Here is a 19,283-nt window from a genome sequence, read left to right as displayed (position 1 = left end):
AACACCACCACCTCCAATTTGCCCTCCAAGCCACTCACCATCCTGACTTGGAAATATATCACCGTTCCTTCACTGTCGCTGGGTCAAAATCCTGAAATTCCCTCCCTAATAGCATTGTGGGTCACCCCACAGCAGGAGGACTGCAGAGGTTCAAGAAGGCAGCTCACCGCCACCTTCTCAAGGGGCAACTAGGGATGGGCAAGAAATGCTGGCCCCGCCAGCGATGCCCGCATCCCACAAATGAACAGAAAAAAATAAATAATGGGTAAGCCATTCAGGATGAAGATGAGGAAGAACTTCTTCACTCAGAGAGTTGTGAACCTGTAGAATTCTCTACCATAGGAAACTGTTGGGGTCAGTTCATTAGATATATTCATGAGGGAGCTGGATGTGGCCCATGTGGCTATAGGGATCAAGGGGTATGGAGAGAGAGAGGGAATGGGATTCTGCGATTGCATGATCAGCCATGATCATATTGAATAGTGGTACAGGCTCAAAAGGGCTGAATGGCCTACTCCTGCATCTATTTTCTATGTTTCCATGTTTCTATGATTGCAAGCAATCAATGCTTTTAGCAGATGACAGCACTACAGCTTTTATTGATACAGCACATTGAAAACGTTCAAAGGCAACTCACAGAAGCTTTAGACAACAAGCCACATAAAGCAACTGGGCTGGATGATCCAAAACTCCAAGGTTTCGATCTTAAGGAGTGTCATAAAGGAAGGAAAATGGTTGAGAGATGGAGGAAACACCAGAGCTTGGGCCCCAGGCAGTTGAAGGCCTGGTCACCAATGTTAGAGCAATATTTCAGTACAGAGATGTATGTGAGAGCTTTGATAAAAGCAAAAAGTTACGTGGATGCTGGAATTCTGAAACAAATTCAGAAATCTGGAGAAACTCAGCAGGTCCGGCAGCATCTGTGCGGAGAGAGACAGGGTTCATGTTTTGAGGCTGGTGTGACTCATTTTCAGGGAAGAAGACCCCTCTGTCCAGTGTGACACTTCTTCAGAACAGCCTTCTTCTCTGAAGCATTGTCGCACCCGATTGGGAATCTGTAACCCTGTTTCTCTGTCCACAGATGCTGCAGACATGCTGAGTTTCTCCAGTACTTTCAGCCTTTTTGCTTAAGAGACCTTCCATGTTGGATGAGATTATAGAGACAGATAAGACCATGGAGGAAATCAAGGACAAGAATGTGAGTTCATTCATTAGCTGCTTTGTTTAATAAACTGTAAGCAATTCTGGTCTCCATGTGATAAAAATAAAATTAAAATACTTGAAGCAAGTGTTAACAACATTTACAAAAAACAGAGTAGAACACTACAGCACAGGAGCAGGCCTTTCTGCCCACCAAACCTGTGCCGACACAGGGTGCCTTTCCAAATTAAAAACCTTTTGCCCCTACATAGTCCATATCCTTCTATTCCCTGCCTATTCATGTATATGTCAAGATGCCTCTTAACTGTTGCTATTGTGTCTGCCTCCACTACCTCCTCTGACAGCACAATCCAGGCACTTACCACCCTTTGTGTAAAAAAAAACCTGCTTTTTCCTTCTCCTTTAAACTTTCCCCGTTTTTTTCTTAAATTTACGCCCACTAGTAACTGATATTTCTACCCTGGGGAAAAGACACTGAGTATCCATTCTATCCATGCCTCTCATAATTTTATAAACTTCTATCAAATCATCCATCAGCCTCTGATGTTCAAGTAAAAACAAACCAAACGTGTCCAATCTCTCCTCATAGCTGATACCCTGCAAACCAGGCAACATCGTGGTAAAGCATTTCTGTACCTCTCTAAAGCCTCCACATCTGTTCTGGCGATGTGGCAGCCAAAATAACTGAAATGATGACCAGCCGTGTAACAGAATGGGTACAATGATCAGGAAAGGCTGAACAGCCAGTAACTCTTTTCCATTGAGCTATGGAGGCTAAGGGGTGGGGGGGTGACTCGATCGGCATAATTACAATGTTGAAGGGGTTGAAAAGCCCAATGCTGGGAAGAGTCCAAACCTATTTGAATCATAAATATAAAGTAAACAGAGAAGTCAGGAGAAACTTACCCAGATTGGGGTGAGATGCCACCTTCACAGGAGATGGTTGAGGCGAATAGCGTAGATGCATTTGGGAGGAAGCTGAGTAGAAGAGAGAGAATAATAAAAGGTTATGCTGATAGGGTGGGACAAAGTACAGTAAGAAGTGGCTAATATGGATCATTTAGATACAAGTACGATTTGTGCATTTAATTTTGTCTTACTCCATGACGGAACTGTTGCTGCCAACTAGAATAGATGTGTCTACATGACAGGAGTAGCTACAAATGTCAATAAATTACTACTGGTATACAATCTGATGTACATTTTAAAATTTGTCCCATATTTTTACATACCACCAAATCACTGGCAGTATTGTCCTTCAGCCAACTCGAGTTTTTTTTTAAAGCAATGCAAGGCTGCATTTATCTGGCACCTTAAAGTATGTTAGGGCAGGTCCAAAGTGCTTTTCAGCCTAGGAATTGCCTGTCATTGTGGTAGCATAACAAACGGGGCAATTTGCACAAGGCAAGAACCCAAAGGAGCAATGTGATAATGATTGATGGACAGATTTTGCCAAGGACATGTCAAAATTGTGGGCAAGGGATCTTTTACTTCAACGCGAGAGAGAAATTAGCATCTTGAAAATTAGCAAATGGAGGATGATGTGGGAAAATGTGAAGTCATTCATTTTGGAAGGGAGAACAAAAAAACAGAGAAATTGTAGAAAGCAATACAAAAGAGCTTGGGGATATTGTACATCAAAAACAGAAAGCAAGCATACAGGGGCAGCAGATAATCAGGAAGGCTAACTTTAGCCCTTATTTCAAAGGAGTTGGAGTATAAGAGCAGGGAAGTTTTACTGCAACTATACAAGGTGCTGGTGAGATTACATCTGGAGTTCTGTGGGCAGTTTTGGTTCCCCTGTTTAAGGAAAGATATCATTTCATTGGAGGCAGTGAAGGGAACGTTCACTAGGATGATCCCTGGTATGGAGAGATAGTCTTATTAAAAATGATTAAACACATTGGGACTCAACTCACTGGAGTTTGGAAGGGGGAGAGGTGACTTAATTGAAACATATAGGATTCTTAAGTGGCTGGGCAGGGTAAATGGTGAGAGGATGTTTCCCCTCATGGGAGAGTCTAGGACCGGGATAAAGGGGCACCAATTAATGACTGAGATGAGGAGGAACAACTTCTCTCAAAGGTTGTGAGTCATTGGAACTCCTTGTCACAGAGAGCTGTGGAGGCAGAGTCCTTCTGGATATTTAAGAGTGAGATTAATGGATTCTTGGTCAGTCAGGGAGTCAAGGGTTATGGGGAAAGGTCAGGAAACTGGATGTGAGGAATGTTGGATCAGTCATGATTCTATTGAATGATGGAGCGTTAGGGTTATGCTTAGGCTCAAGGGCCCCAGTGGCCTACTCCTGTTCTGATTCCTTATGGTCTTGTTGATTATCTTAAAGTGTCATTCAAAAGATGGTATTCACCCCCATCCTGATTTGGAAATGTATCACCATTCCTTCAGTGTCATAGCTGCAAAATCCTGGAATTCTCTCCCTAATGGCAATGGAGGTCTAAATGCAGCACATGGACTGCAGCGGTTCAAGAAGGCAGCTCACCACCACCTTCTCAAGGGGCAACTAGGGATGGGCACGAAATGCTGGCCCAAGCAGCAATGCCGACATCCTATGAATACATTATAAAAAAACTTCATAGTGCAGCACTAAGTTTTGCTGCGGAAGTGTCTGCTTGGATTTGTACTAAAGACTGGCCAAAGCCCACATCAAAATTGCTACTCCCAAATCAGCAAATCTCAACGTCTACAAAACTGAGAAATGAGGCAAAAGGTATGGATTCATGGACTCAACTTCAAATCCATAACACACAAATCTATAAAGAACAATAATACTCTTAACTCTGAGGCAGAAGGTTAGAGTAAGCCCCACTTCAGAGGAATTAATGCGAAACTTGTGATTGACATGCCACAGAGCATGGAGTAGTGTCTACACTGTCAGGGGTATTGAATGTGATACAAAAATTGCAGCCGTATTTATAATCTCAAATGGTTGCTCTGGAAGATTGTGGGCCAGTATTAGTCGGAGGTCTGAGGATATTTCCCTAGTCTCCTGGACATTATTTATCCTTCAACCAAAGTCTTTAAATGAAAACAAAAATGATGTAGTCACTTAAGACTTCGCTACGTGTTGTTCCTTGCTGTGCACAAACTAAGTATAATTTTTCACACTAGTGACTGCTTCAGAAAATTACATGATGGGATATGAAGCTTTGTAGGTCATCCTGAGGTCAGGCAAAGTGCTTGATAAATGCACACTCTACTCCCGATGGGAGGAACACTTTGGCAGATTTGACGCAGAAAGACACTTGACTGAATTCACAAATTAACTATTTGAGAGTTGCTATCATTTTTGAGAGAGCCTCACCTGTCATTTCTTTCTGGTCAGCTTCCTAGGAAGCATGTTGTCCAACTTGAAACGATTCAGAAAAGGCTTACAAGGATGTAGTAATTGTCAGCCATGATTGAATGGCAGAGCAGACTCGATGGGCCGAATGGCCTAATTTCTGCTCCTATGTCTTATGGTCTTATGATGTTGCCAGGGTTGGAGAGTTTGAGCTATAGGGAGAGGTTGAATAGGCTGGGGCATTCTTTTTTTTTTCTCTAGAGAGTCGGAGGCTGAGGGCTGACTTTATAGAAGTTTACAAAATCATGAGGGAAATGGATAGGCTCATGAAGGACATGGATGGAATCATCAAGTCTTTTTCCCCAGGGAAGGGGTGTCTAAAACTAGAGGATGTAGGCTTAAGGTGAAAGAGGAAAGATTTAAAAGGGACCTGAGGGGCAACTTTTTCACACAGAGGGTGGTGTGTGTATGGAATGAGCTGCCAGAGGAAGTGGTAGAGGCTGGTACAATAACAACATTTAAAAGGCATCTGGATGGGTATATGAATAGGAAGGGTTTAGAGGGACATGGGCCAAATGCCGGCAAATGGGACTAGATTAATTTAGGATATCTGGTCGGCGTGGACAAGTTGGACTAAATGGTCTGTTTCTGTGCTGTTAAACCACTTATCAAAATTAAAAGAAAGACCTTTGAGGTATATCAAAGTGAAATACTGCGGACATTGGGAGTCTGAAACAAAAACAGAAAAATGTTGGAGAAAAATCAACAAGTCTGGCACAGCATCTGAGGGCAGAGAAATGATTAACATTTCAAGTCCAACACGACTATTATTCAGAACTGGCATTCAGTTCTGCAGAAGAGACTTGCTGAGTTTCTCCAACACGTCCTGGTTTTATTTCTGAAGAGGAATTTTTGACTCTATCTGCGGAGTTTCTCCAGCACTTTCTGTAAGAGCTTGAAGCAGACAAGGCTGGCTCTGGATATACAGTCAAGTCATCTTTTCCCATCAACATTTCTTATGTTGCCATTCATCACAAGGTCTGCGCTGCCCGCTTTGACAGGACTATTTCTTCAGCGAGGGTGCTACAGTACTATCACTGGTGGAAGGCATAATTACAGCGTGACATTCTCGCATACCATCTTATGAAGGGTTGTGAACAGGCATTTATTAAACAAATATGAACAACAAAATGTTGCAGATTTTAAAATACGGATTCAATTACATTTGTGAAACCTTCTCCATTTAAACCCCGCTAAGAACCCTACTTGATCTCAAAATTATATTTGACCTTGACACCCCAGTGCAGTAACAATAACGTATAATATATATATATACACACACACACACTCAAATGCACAAGCTTGCTGATATGAATCAAACTGGTGAAGTATGAAGGGCTGTCATTATAGGACTCCTGCTCTAGTTTCTAACTTCACAGCAGAAGTATGTTTGTGTTATTCCTGTGATTATGATTTAAGTCCTTGATACACTGCATACATCATTATTGCTGTCAACAATAGTCGTGCCTGAATTTTTTTGGAGGTTGTGGAGGGAGGGGACAGGCTGTGGGAGTGGGACGTAGGTGGTTATTGACCTGCAAATCAATTGCGAAGATGAGGATTCTCTGAAAATAGGTGGCTCTTATGCCCTTCAATCTACCATCGAGAATACAGATGCATCTTGTTGATGCCAGATGTACATTTTTTTAAGAAACAAATGCATGATATTTTTCTGAACAAGTATTCAGTAACTTAAGCTTTGTGTTTTCTGAAGCAAAGCTTACAGGCAGCTGATCAGGAGAGCTTATTCGTGCATCAGATGCATGGTTCGGAGCATTATATGGAATGTGGAGTTATGGCGATGAGGTGGCAGGGTTGGGTCAGCGTGGGATGCTATTCAGAGGGTCAGTGCAGACTCAATGGGCCTAATGGCCTCTTTCTGCACTGTAGGGATTATATAATTTTATGAATTAAAACAGGATTTACCCCACAGAAACAGGCTATTCAGCCCAACTGCTCTATGCTGGTATTTATGTTCAACACGAGCCTCTTCCGCGCATCTACAGGCCTTATCTTGGATAAGTTCACTGGCCGCCACGTATGTTCAAAGAAGCATTACATTGCTACTTCACACAGCGGTCCTTTCCTCAACAAAACATCCTTCACTTACACTTTTAGGGAAACGTATATTTCATTGTGGGTCCTTACTTCTTGCATAGTTAAAGTGCTGGTTTAGAAGAAATTGACAGAAATCTGACCCATGCTCTCATATGTTTATCCGGCTTTCACTTCAAAGTATTTAGGATTGTCTAATAGAAGTTATCCCAACATAGGCAGCACAGTGGCTCAGTGGTTAGCACTGCTGCCTCACAGTGCCAGGAACCCGGGTTTGAATTTGCCTTCAGGTGACTGTGTGGGGTTTGCACATTCTCCTTGTGTCTGTATGGGTTTCCTCCGGGTGCTCTGGTTTCCTCCTACAATCCAAAGATGTGCAGGTTAGGGTGGATTGACCATGCTAAATTGCTCATAGTGTCCAGGGATGTGCAAACTAGGTGGGTTAGCCATGGGAAAATGCAGGGTTACATGGATGGTGTTGGGGGTGGGGGTGCTTTGGTTGGTCTAGGTAGGATGCTCTTCAGAGAGTTGGTGTGAACTTGATGGGCCGAATGGCCTGTTTCCACACTTTAGAAATTGTATAACTAATAGTCATGGGGCATTTTCAGAATGGTAGCTAGTGGAGTGCCACAAGGATCAGTAGGCCACAATTGCTTACAAGGTATTCTTGTGACTTGGATGAGGAAAGTAAATGTGCAAAAGGTAAGTGTGTGGATGAGACAAAAATGGTTGGAAGACATGTGGTGAGGATGACACAAAGTGTCTGCAGCGGTTAAGCAAGTGGAAAAAAATGTGGTCGATGGAATATAAAGTGTAGAATTTTTTTATTCTTTCACAGGCTGAGGGCATCACTGGCCAGCATTCATTGTCCATCCCTAATTGCCCAGAGGGCAGTTCAGAGTCAACCACATTGCTGTGGGCCTGGAGTCACATGCAGGCCAGACCAGGTAGGGATGGCAGATTTCCTTCCCGAAAGGACATTAGTGAACCAGATGGGTTTTTCCGACAATCGATTCATGGTCATCGTTAGATTTCAAATTCCACCATCTGCCATGGTGAGATTCAAGCCTGACTCAAATGTTTTCTGGGTTTCTGGATTAACAGTTCATCAATAATACCACTAGGCCATTGCCTCCCCTAGAAATGTGAAGTTATGCACTGTAGCAGGAAAAATAAATAAGGGGAGGTGATGGTGTGGTGATATTATCATTGGACTGTTAATCCAGAGACCCAGATAACGTTCTGGGTACCTGGGTCCAAATCCCACCATGGCAGATGATGGAATTTGAATCCAATAAAAATCTGGAATTCAGAGTCTAATGATGACCATAAAACTGGTCCTGATTGATGAGGAACAAACCTAGTTCATTAATATCCTTTTAGAAGTCTGCCAGTTTAAGAATGACTACAGACCCACATCAATGTGGTTGTCTCTTAAGTGCCTCTGCACAATTAGGGATTGGCGTTGTGTGTTGGCCCATCGAGCGATGATCACATCCTATGAGTGAATATAACAAAGTTCAGAGAAGTTTCACTCGGTCAACACTGGGTATGCAGGGACTGTCTCATAAGCAGATGTCAAGTAGATTTGGCCTTTTTAGAGTTTAGAAGAGTGAGTGGGGAACTTGTAAGATTATTTGGGGATTTGACAGAGTTGATGGAGGAAGGTGGTTTCCACTTGTGGGAGAGACTAGGAGCACAGGGCACAATCTCGGAATAAGGGATAATCCATTGAAGACAGAGATAAGAAGACATTTCTTCTCACAGAGGGTAATGAATCTGTGGAATTCTTTACTGCAGAGGGCCGTCAAGACTGGATCATAAAGTATATTCTACGCTGCAATAGACTGATTTTTAATCATCAAGGGAATCAAGATTATGGGAAAAAGACAGAACAGAATATCTGTGGCCATGATATCATTAAATGATGAAACAGACTCAGTGGGCTGAATGGTCTATTACTACTCCTATGTCTCATTCTCTTCATTATAACTGCACCCTTCGAATAAGAAGTTTCACTTTCCCCCCACTTTCTAGTTGAAGAGATTTCTCCTGAGTTTAATTCCACATGTATTAGTGACTATGTCACACCTATTAATAACCCCCAGTTTCGCTCTCTTCCAACTACATCCTCGCTATGTTTACCCTTAATGACATCAGGCTGCCCTCCATCGTTCTCTTTCCAAGAACCAAGACTGTTCAGTCCTCCCTGGTGTCAGCTGTGTTAGTTGTTTTTTTTTAAATTTTTCACATTCACCGGTGAAGCTAGGAGACTGCAGGAGTGTGGATATGACAGCCAACAATATTAACATAGCGTCTTCAGATCCTTGGGCCTGCTGTAATTGTTTCAGATGTCCCTGGTGTTCCAGCCAGCTCTGAGAGTGAAACAGGTCAGTGCTACAGAACAGGTTCTACCTGGTGGACATTTTTTGACGTGTTGGATCTCACTTATACAGGGAAAGAACAAAGCAGACAGGAATAACAGTCTGTATTTATATAGCATTTTTATTACACTAGCTAAGAGTTCCTTCACAACAGTGTCAACAAACAAAATGTGACATGGAGTCAGAGGTAGGAAGAACTGCCGATGTTAAGGTCAGAGATAACACAGTGTGGAGCTGGAGGAACACAGCAAGCCAGGCAGCATCAGAGAAGCAGGAAGGCTGACGTTTCGCGGAGTGACATTATTTTTGTAAACCTATTTCTAATCAACCTGCTCATTGATGGTGTTACACACCTCTGGAACAGGTAGCGCTTGAATCCTGCCCTCCTGTCTCAAAGGTAGGGATGCTACCACTGCAGCGCAAGAGCTCTAATGGAGTCATGCAAGACTTCAAAAGGATATGGAGAACAGCAGGTTTACGTCACTCACCATCACCTCTGATTGGACCATATCTGATCCTAAACTTCTCATTATTCCTGGAGGGTGAAAGGTAAACCCCAGTTTCTTTACTCTCTTTTAAACTGTCTTCTAAAACCCCTCTCTCCATCCTCTACAATTTCCAGGAGTTTATGAGCACCTTTCAGTCACGCAGACAGAAGTCATCCAATCACATATCTCTGCCAAGTCCCTCTTTTCCACGAGTCATAGAATCCCTATAGTGCAAAAAGCCACCATTCGGCCCATTCAATCTGCACCAGCTATTGAAACAGTTTCCCACCCAATCTCTATAAATCCACATGGGATGTTTATCATGGTTAACCCACCAAACCATAGGGAAAGTGTGCAAACTCCACACCAACAGTCACCCAAGGCTGGAATCAAATCCAGGTCCCTAGCGCTGTGAGGCAGCAGTGCTAACCACTGAGCCACCATCCTGACCAATCTTTCTTGAGTGTTATCCCCTACCTCCTGGCCTAGTCCTGAACTCACATCTTTCTCTAGCTTGTCTCCTGTAGCCTGTAATGCCATTTCTGAGCTGGTTTTATTCACCTCTTGTTCCCTTGATCCTATTGCCATCAGGCATCACTCAACTGTTCCTCCTGGTGACTGTATTAGCCAAGCCTGTTCATGGCTCTCATTCAGATGTTAGCCTCTCTCCCTAAAATCTCTCCTTAAATCTCCACAATCTCTCTCTTTAAAAAGAAGAATTGGATGTGTAATGAACAGCAAAGAAGGTTACCTTGCTGTGCAACAGTGTCTTGATCAAATGGGCCAATGGGCCAAGGAACGGGAGATGGAGTTTAATTTAGATAATTGTGAGGTGCTGCATTTTGGAAAGGCAAATCAGGACTGGACTTATACATTTAATGGTAAGGTCCTGGGAGTGTTGCTGAACAAAGAGACCTTGCAGTGCAGGTTCATAGTTCCTTGAAAGTTGAGTTGCAGGTAGATAGGATAGTGAAGAAGGCGTTTGGTACACTTGCCTTTACGGTCAGTGCATGGAGTACAGAAGTTGGGAGGTCATGTTGCAGCTGTACAGGACATTGGTTAGTCCACTTTTGGAATACGGTGTTCAGTTCTGGTCTCCCTGCTATAGGAAAGATGTTGTGCAACTTGAAAGGGTTCAGAAAAGATTTACAAGGATGTTGCTAGGATTGGAGGGTTTGAACTATAGCAAAAGACTGAATAGGCTGGGCCTATTTTCCCTGGAGCGTCGGAGGCAGAGGGATGATCTTATAGAGGTTTATAAAATAATGAGGGGCATGGATGGGGCAAATAAACAAGGTCTTTTTCCCAGGATGTGGGAGTCCAAAACTAGAGGGCATAGTTTTAAGGTGAGAGGGGAAAGATTTAAAAGGGACCCAAGGGGCAACCTTTTCATGCAGAGTGTGTGTATGGAATGAGCTGCCAGAGGAAGTGGTAGAGGCTGGTACAATTACAACATTTAAAAGGCATCTGGATGGGTACATGAATAGGAAGGGTTTAGAGGGATATAGGCCAAATGCTGGCAAATGGGACTAGATTGATTTAGGATATCTGGTCGACATGGACAAGTTGGAGTGAAGTGTCTGTTTCCGAGCTGTACATCTCTATGGCTCACTGAATGTGCAAACAGCCAATCCATCTCCAAATACTGCAGATGTTCGAAATATGAAATAAAAACAGAAAGTGCTGGAGAAACTTAGCAGATCTGACATTTCCAGGTTGAGCATTCCATACCCTAACTACTCGCTGTGTGAAAACATTTTTGAGGAATAGTTTCTCCCTATCTACTCTACCCAGCCCACTCATGATTTTGAAAACCTGCTGTTGACATCTCATCCATGCTTTGTTTACCTGTAAACTGAACTATTCTAATGTATCTGGCTGGTCTGTCATGCCTACTTTCATAAACCTCAGGACATGCAAAACTAGGCTGGCTAACTCATTGCTCGTATCAAGTCCTGTTCATCTCTCACCCACACGGTCATGGACCTATACTGCCTCCTGTTCAAGCAACAGGGGCCCTCTTGTGGTGCAGTGATAGTGTCTCTACCTGCTAGATCAGGAGGCCTGGGTTTAAGTCACACCTGTTCCAGAGGTGTGCAAGTAACATCCCTGAACAGGTTGATTAGGAAAGTGGGCCAAAAATACTTTATGTTTAGAATTCACATGTTTTGTTTTCAAATCCTTCTGATCTCTGCAATCTCCTACAGCGCCCCCTACCCACTGAGATATCTTCATTTATCTAATTCTGGTCTCTGAAGCATTCTGCAGTAGAGTTGTTGTGGTGGCACAGAGGTCATGTCACTGGATTGGCCATCCAGGACCTTGGCCTAATTTTCTGGGGATATGGGTTTGAATCCCACCATGGCAAAATTGGAATTCGTTAACAATCCACAATACAAAGCTAGCCTCTGGGCAATCATGAAACACTCTCAACTGTTGCAATCAACTTGTGCCCTCTCATTTGGTTCATTAAAGCCCTTTACGGAAGGAAATTGGCTGGCTACACGTGACTCCAGACCCACAGCACTGTAGTTGACTCTTAACTGTCCACTGGGCAATTAGGGTTTGGCTTTAGCCAATGACACCCTCATCCCTAAGCGAGAAAATTAAAAAAAAACTTACTGCACCATTGGTGGCTCTACTGACACCCTAATCTCAGAAATTTATTCCCTCAACTCTCACCCTCTCTTTTCATCCTTTAAGATATTGCGTCTAATACTAGGGGGCATGAGGGTAAGTTCAAAGGAGATGTGAGGGACAGGTTTTTTAACTCAGAGCGTAGTAGGAGTCTTGAACATGGTGCCGGGGGTGGTAGTGGAGGCAGATATGATAGGGGCATTTAAGGGGCTTTTAGATAAACACGTGAATATGCAAGGAATGGAGGGATATGGACCAAGGGCAGGCAGAAGGGATTAGATTAATTTAGAGTCATGTTCAGCACAACATTGTGGGTTGAAGGGGCCCCTTCCTATGCTGTAAAGTTCCATGCTCTATAAACACAAACTCTTTGGTTAACTTTGTGTTGTATTAGATTTGAAAAGCTCGTTGAGGCATATTAAAAAGGTGTTATATAAGTTGTTGTTATTAAGAGGTGACGAAAATTTGGACCAAAGAGTTAGGTTTCAAGAGGATCTTAAAAGGAGGAGGAGGAGGCAGAGAGAGAGTAAAAGGTTCTTGGTGAGGGAATCTCAGCGCTAATAGCACGAGCCATTCGAAAGCACTGCCACAATACTGGAGCAATCTGCTAGAGGGGCTGAACATACTTCTCAATGGCTAAAGGATCTTGGAAGGGGCTCGGCTTCGGAAAATTGAGCGGCTGCCAAGAAAAGTTAAGCGGTCGTGATTTTTATCTCCTGGTCATGGATTCTCCGAGTCTGGTGAATGTGAGATCGCAATGGGCTGGGCTATTCTCCAGCACCTGGACAGCGTCTGAGCAAAACAGACCACTGACGGGCACCAGTGCCACAGTCATTGCCAATGTATTGACAACAGCCCAAGTAATGTTTTTCACAATCTCAGTACAGCTGACGTGCTTCACATCAAATAAATCAGTTTTCATAGTACAATCACTGTTGTAATGCTGAAAACTTGCAGGAAGCTCAATCACTATCATGAGAGGCAATGCAAGTTAAAGGGCAAAACTGTTAAGGAGATGCAAGAAGCTAGGACCAAGAGTGTTTGTACATAAGTCCTTGAACAAGTGAGGACAGGTTCACAAAGTTAGTAATAAAACTCAAAAGATCCTGGGTTTTATATGTGGAGGCAGAAAGGAGAAAAGCAAAAAAAAAAAAAAAAAATGAAGATAAATCACACACTTCAGGGAGGACATGAAGTCTTTGGAGAGGTTCATGAGAGATTTACTGAAATGGTTTAAGGGATGAAGCATTCAGTTACAAACAGAAAGATTGGAGAGTTTGAGACTGTAAACCAGGAGAGGTGTTTATGGCCATGAATGGTCCAGAGTGTATAAAACACACTGATTCAAACTGCTGAAACTCCCATAATGAGAGGACACAGATTTAAATTTCTGGTAAAACAAGCAGATGAAATGCAATTGTTGGTTCAGATCAGGAATACACTGCCTGAAAGGGATGCACAAATGGATTCAACAGTCATCTTCATAAGGAAATTGGGTAATCATTTCAAAACTCCAAAGAGAAATGGGACTGACTGGATTGCCCTTCAGAAAAGTCAGTGCAGAATCGAGCTGACCGATCTTCCAACCCTATGATAATCTGCTTTTCATGGTGCTTGGTTGAAATATGTATATTACACAGGGAAAATCCCCTATCTCTTCTCCAAATTAGTTCCATTTATCTTCTCCCAAAAGTCTGACAGGGCGCCATCATTGCTGCACTGGGAGTGTTCGATTACGTATCAAACTCAAAATCACTGGTAAAAACCCGAAGGACTGTGGATTTGGAAATCAGAAACAAAAACACATTAAATCTGATTTCACTCCACAGATGCTGCCACACCTGCTGAGCTTTTCCAGCAATTTCTGTTTTTGTTTCAAAATCACTGATGCCTTACTATATTCACTTCAAATGGCATTAAAGCATTAAAACAGGCCAACTGTTATGTTAGCAAACCCATTGAGTTTGAAGATCTGTCCAGCGTCTTTCAGTGACCTCATGAGCCACCCCAACAATTCAATTCAGTTTCACAATTGCAATGACAGGCTTTAGGGTGGCATGGTGGCACAGTGTGGTCGGCATTACTGCCGCACAGTACTAGGGACCCAGGTTTGATTCCAACCTTGGTTGACTGTCTGTATGCACTTTCTCTCTGTGGCTGCATGGGTTTCCTCTGGGTGCTCCGGTTTTCCTCCCACAGTCCAAAGTCTAGGTGGAGTGGCCACGCTAAATGTGGGGTTCTGGAGATAGGGTGGGATGCTGTGCAGAGGGTTAGCGCAGACTCGATAGAATGAAGGGCCTCTGCCTGCACTGTAAGGATTCTATGATTTGAACCTAGAACCTGTGAGTTACCAGTTTGGTACAATAACCACAACAAATTGGATGAGTCTTTGACATGACCTTGCCTGCAAACTCTGTAGAGGCTGTTTCTCATTACAACAACATTTATCTTTATTCTTTCATGGGATATGGGCATCACTAGGAAGGTCAGTCATTTCTTGCCCATTCCTAAGTGCCCTTGGACTGTGTGGCTTTCTCAGCCATTTCAGAGGACAGGTAATAACTATCCCATTGCTGTGGGTCTGGAGTCACAAGTTGCTCAGACCAGGTAAGGACAGCAGATTACTGAACCAGGTCAGGTTTTTACGATAATGATGGTTTCACGGGTATCATCAGTGAGATCATCTTTCAATTCCAGATTTTATTAACTGAATTTAAACCTCACCCAAGCATGAGGTTCTAGATTGCTAAAATAAAACAAAGAACTGTGGGTGCTGGAAATCAGAAACAAAAACAGAAACCACTAGAGCAACTCACCAGGTCAGGCAGCTTCTGTGGAGAGAAAGTAGAGTTAAGGTTTTGCGTCAAGAACTGCAGCTCTAAAGAACAGTAACTGGACGCACAGAGTCATACAGTGATAGAGATGTACAGCACAGATTTAGACCCTTCGGTCCAACTCACCCATGCCGACCAGACATCCAAATCTGACCTTGTCCCATTTGCCAGCTTTTGGCCCATATCCCTCTAAACTCTTCCTATTCATATACCCATCCAGATCCCTTTTAAATGTTGTAATTGTATCAGCCTCCACCACTTCCTCTGGCAGCTCATTCCAGACATACATGACCCACTGCATGAAAAGGTTGCCCCTTAGGTCCCTTCTAAACCTCTCCCTTCTCACCTTAAACCTACGTCGTCTAGTTTTGGACTCTCCCACCCAGGGAAAAGACTTTGTCTATTCACTCTATCCATGCCCCTCACGATTTTATAAACCTCTATGTTGTCACCCCTCAGCCTCCGATGCTCCAGGGAAAACAGCCCCAGTCTATTCAGCCTCTCCCTAGAGCTCAAACTCTCCAACTCTGGCAACATCCTTTTAAATCTTTTCTGAACCTTTTCACATTTCACAACACCCTTCCTATAGCAGGGAGACCAGAATTGCATGCAGTATTCCAATAGCAGCCTAAGTACAGCCGCAACATGACATCCCGACTCCTAAACTCAATGAACAAAAACAGAAGTTGCTGGAAAAGCTCAGCAGGTCTGGCAGCATCTGTGAAGGATAAAACAGAGTTAACGTTTCAGGTCCGGCTCTGAAGAAGGGTCACTGGACCAGAAACATTAACTCTGTTTTTCCCTTCACAGATGCTGCCAGACCTGCTGAGCTTTTCTAGCAACTTTGTTTTTGTTCCTGATTTACAGCATCCGCAGTTCTTTCGGTTTTTATCCTATACTCAATGCACTGACTAATAAAGGCATGCATTCCAAACGCCTTCTTCACTATCCTGTCTACCTGCAACTCCACTTTCAAGGAACTATGCACCTGCACTGCAAGGTATCTTTGTTCAGCAACACTCCCCAGGACCTTCCCATTAAGTGTACAAGTCCTGCCCTGATTTGCAGCACCAAAATGCAGCATTTACCTAAAATGAACTCCATGTGCCACTCCTCAGACCAAGGGACCCATCTGATTTAGCTTTGTTTCTCTTCCTGCACAGATGTGGCCAGACCTGCTGAGATTTTATTGAAATTTCTGTTTTTTGCCTCTGGATTATCTGTCCAGTGATATTACCATAACATCACCATCTCACCGTAACATTTTCACCAGATGCCGCATGTGCTCCAATGCTGAATCTTCTGGGGGGTTGGGAAATAATGCAGGACAGAAGGATGTGAGATTCAGGATAGAATGGGACCAGTGGATAAGGCAAAGAATACTACATGAGACATTCTTATCCTTTGGCACAAATTATAATGATTTCTCTCAGTCTTGTACACTGTATTCCTATGCTGTTATTGGCTTGTCTAACCACCCATTGGATTCTGAATCAATTATGTTCCTAATTATAGTACAGGGCAAGTTCAGATGACAAACTGTTACTGTACACCTTAAAATTAAACCTAATTTGAAAAGGATAGAGATTAAATATAAACAGAGTGCCCTGGAGAAACTCAGCAGGTTGAGCAGCAGCTTTTATTTGTTCACTCATGGGGTGTGGGCATCGTTGGATGGGCCAGCATTCGTTGTGCAATCCTAGTTGCCCTGGATAAGGTGGTGGCAAACTGCAACTAAGGAATGGCCAGTGAATGCTGACCCAGCCAGCAATGCCCACATCCCCTGAATGAATTAAGAACAATCAGTAGGAAGAGAAACAGAGGTAACACTCTGAATTCCAATATTTCTTCTGAAGCAGAGTCATACTTGACTCAGAATGTTAACTTTGTTTCTTTGATTTGATTTATTGTTGTCACATGTGCCCAAGTACAGTGAAAAGTTTTGTTGTGTGAGCAGTACAGGCAGATCATAGCAAACAAGGACATACAGATTATAGGGTGTTTAAACAGAGCAAGGTATACAGGGTTACAGCTGCACAGAGGTGCACAAAGCAAGCTCCACATTAGATCTGAAACAAGAGAGGTCCTTTCATTAGTCTAATAACAGCAAAGAAGAAGCTGTTCTTGAACCTGTTGGTATGCGTTCAACGTTCTATGTGTCTCTCTCTCTACAGATGCTGCCCGACCTATTGAGTTTCTCCTGCAGCACGTTCGAATTTTACTTCCAGCATCAACAGTATTTTGCTTTAATGTTATAAGGATCTGAGTTGTGTTCAAGTTCCCTTTAATCAGATATTTAGTCCTTTCCTACAGCAATTCAAATTAAGTCTTTTCATTCATTATTCCAATCCTAATCTCGGTCCTGAGGGATGAAGTTTTCTTGACAAATATTTCTCGAGCAACCACCAATTCAGATGGCATCAAAGTGACAAAATATCCTTCCAGACACTGGTCCAATTTCCACTGGACTGGAGGATTTAATTCATGTTTATATTTTTACATTATGGAGAACTTAGCAAGTGTGAAGACAGAAAATTACTTCCTCCGATTGCATGAGTCAGTTGAGGATGAATCAATTTATTAAGTTGCCACTGGATGGTGAGGTGGGAGGTTGAGGAATGGGAGAGATTTTGAGGTGGTGAGGCCTTCTCAGCTTACCTAAGAGACAAATCAATAGGCTTTTGGCTCCGAGAGTAGCTCTGAGGCAGGCCTTCACAAAATGGGGTTCAAAACCCCAAGTGTGAGGAACATTTGGAGTCATGAGCTCTGAGGCCACAATAGCCAACAACAATGTCCCTATCTCACCCTGCTCTCATGGGTCAACCACCTCCCTCCAGCCAGTTCTCACTAAGGAGTTCTGATCGTTTCTAGACTTGAAAATAGAGGTCACAGTGGGGACAAGTTTGGGAAGTACTGCTCTCAGAGCTACAAGGAAGAAGCACAGCAGTGGGACGATTGTAACCAAGAGACAAGAGGCAGAGGCTTTGTGGGATGTAGGTATCGCTGACTGGGCCAGCAATTATCACCCACCCCTAACTGCCCCACGGAAGATGATAGTCAGCTGCCTTCTTGAACCATTTGGGGTGTAGGTAAACTCACAAATCAACATTCTCTGTGAGCTGCACAAAACACACACACACACAAACGCACGCACACCCCCTCACCCCGGACGCATCGACACCAATCCCAGAAGTCAGGTCACGTACAGACCCCAGAAGCCATCATCGTGGCAGGGAATACTGTACTCCATAATTCTGTTAGAAAAGGAGTTCCAGGATTTTGACCTCGTGTCAGTGAAAGAATGGTGATATATTTCCAAGTCAGGATGGTGAGTGCATGGAGGGAAACATGCAGGGGGTTGCATTTCCATATATTTCACAACTGAGTTAACCCAATATAATTGACTCAAAACTTGGAAAAATTGTAAATGGTGAGGAGGAAAGTGTGGAACTCCAAAACTCAAGACGGTGCAGTGGGTGGATAGGTGGTCAATGAGGTTCATTGCAGAGAAGTGTAAGGTGATGCACTTTGATCATAAGACCACTGAAAGACAATATGAAATAGGGGATGCAATTCTAAAGGGGGTGCAGAAGCAGACCGACCTGGATATATATGTGCACAGATCATTGGAAGTGGTCAGTCAGTGGAGAGAATCACAAGCAAAGCAGACAGTGTCCTCAGCTTTATTAATAGGGGCATAAAATACAAATGGCAAGAGGTGATGTTGAATCTGTGTAAGACACTTGTTAGACCTGAGCTGACTATTGTCTACAGTTGTGAGTGCCACATTATAGGAAAGATGTGAATGCATTGAGAGACAGTGCAGAAACAGTTTACAATAATGGTTGCAGGAATGAGAAGGTTCAGCTATGAGAATGGATTGAAGAATTTGGGACTTTTCTCCTTGGAGAGTAGAAGGCTGACACGAGATTTGATAGAGTCATGATGATAGAGTCGTACAGCATGGAAACAGATCCTTTGGTCCAGCTCATCCATACTGACCAGATATCCTATATTAATCTATTCCAATTTTCCAGCAATTTGGCCCAAATTGGACTGGATAGAGTAGATAGAGAGAATCTGTTCCCACTCATGAAAAGGAACAAGAATAAGAGGGCATAGATTTAAAGTGGCGTGCAAATGAAGGAAAGATGAAGCGAGGAAAAGCTTTTTCACACAGCGAGTGGTGAGGGTCTGAAATGCACTGCCTGGAAAAGTGGTGGAGGAAGGTTCAATTGAGGCTTTCAAGAGGGGCATTGAATAATTAATTGGATAGAAATCATGTGCAAGGGTTTGGGGGTGGTGGGGAAGCAGGAGATTGGCTCTAAATAATGATGTTTGTTTAATGAGCTGATGCAGACAC

The 19,283-nt window shown here is 43.2% G+C and overlaps 1 protein-coding gene across 1 annotated transcript in view; it reads right to left on the bottom strand.

Moving 5' to 3' along the window:
* LOC109935108 (cadherin-11-like) overlaps nucleotides 1-19,283 on the bottom strand; it is a 555,370-nt gene that overhangs the window by 531,811 nt on the left and 4,276 nt on the right. Inside the window, exon 2 of the mRNA XM_048605952.1 lies at nucleotides 2,068-2,139. The gene's annotated coding sequence lies outside the window, so the exon portion shown is untranslated. The remainder of the gene's footprint in view (nucleotides 1-2,067; nucleotides 2,140-19,283) is intronic.

Source organism: Rhincodon typus, chromosome 15 (genome assembly GCF_021869965.1).
Source record: "Rhincodon typus isolate 14 chromosome 15, sRhiTyp1.1, whole genome shotgun sequence".
NCBI classification, from domain to species: Eukaryota; Metazoa; Chordata; class Chondrichthyes; order Orectolobiformes; family Rhincodontidae; genus Rhincodon; species Rhincodon typus.
The sequence above is the reverse complement of the archived record's forward strand: the minus strand, read 5'-3'. Positions and strand labels throughout refer to the sequence as shown.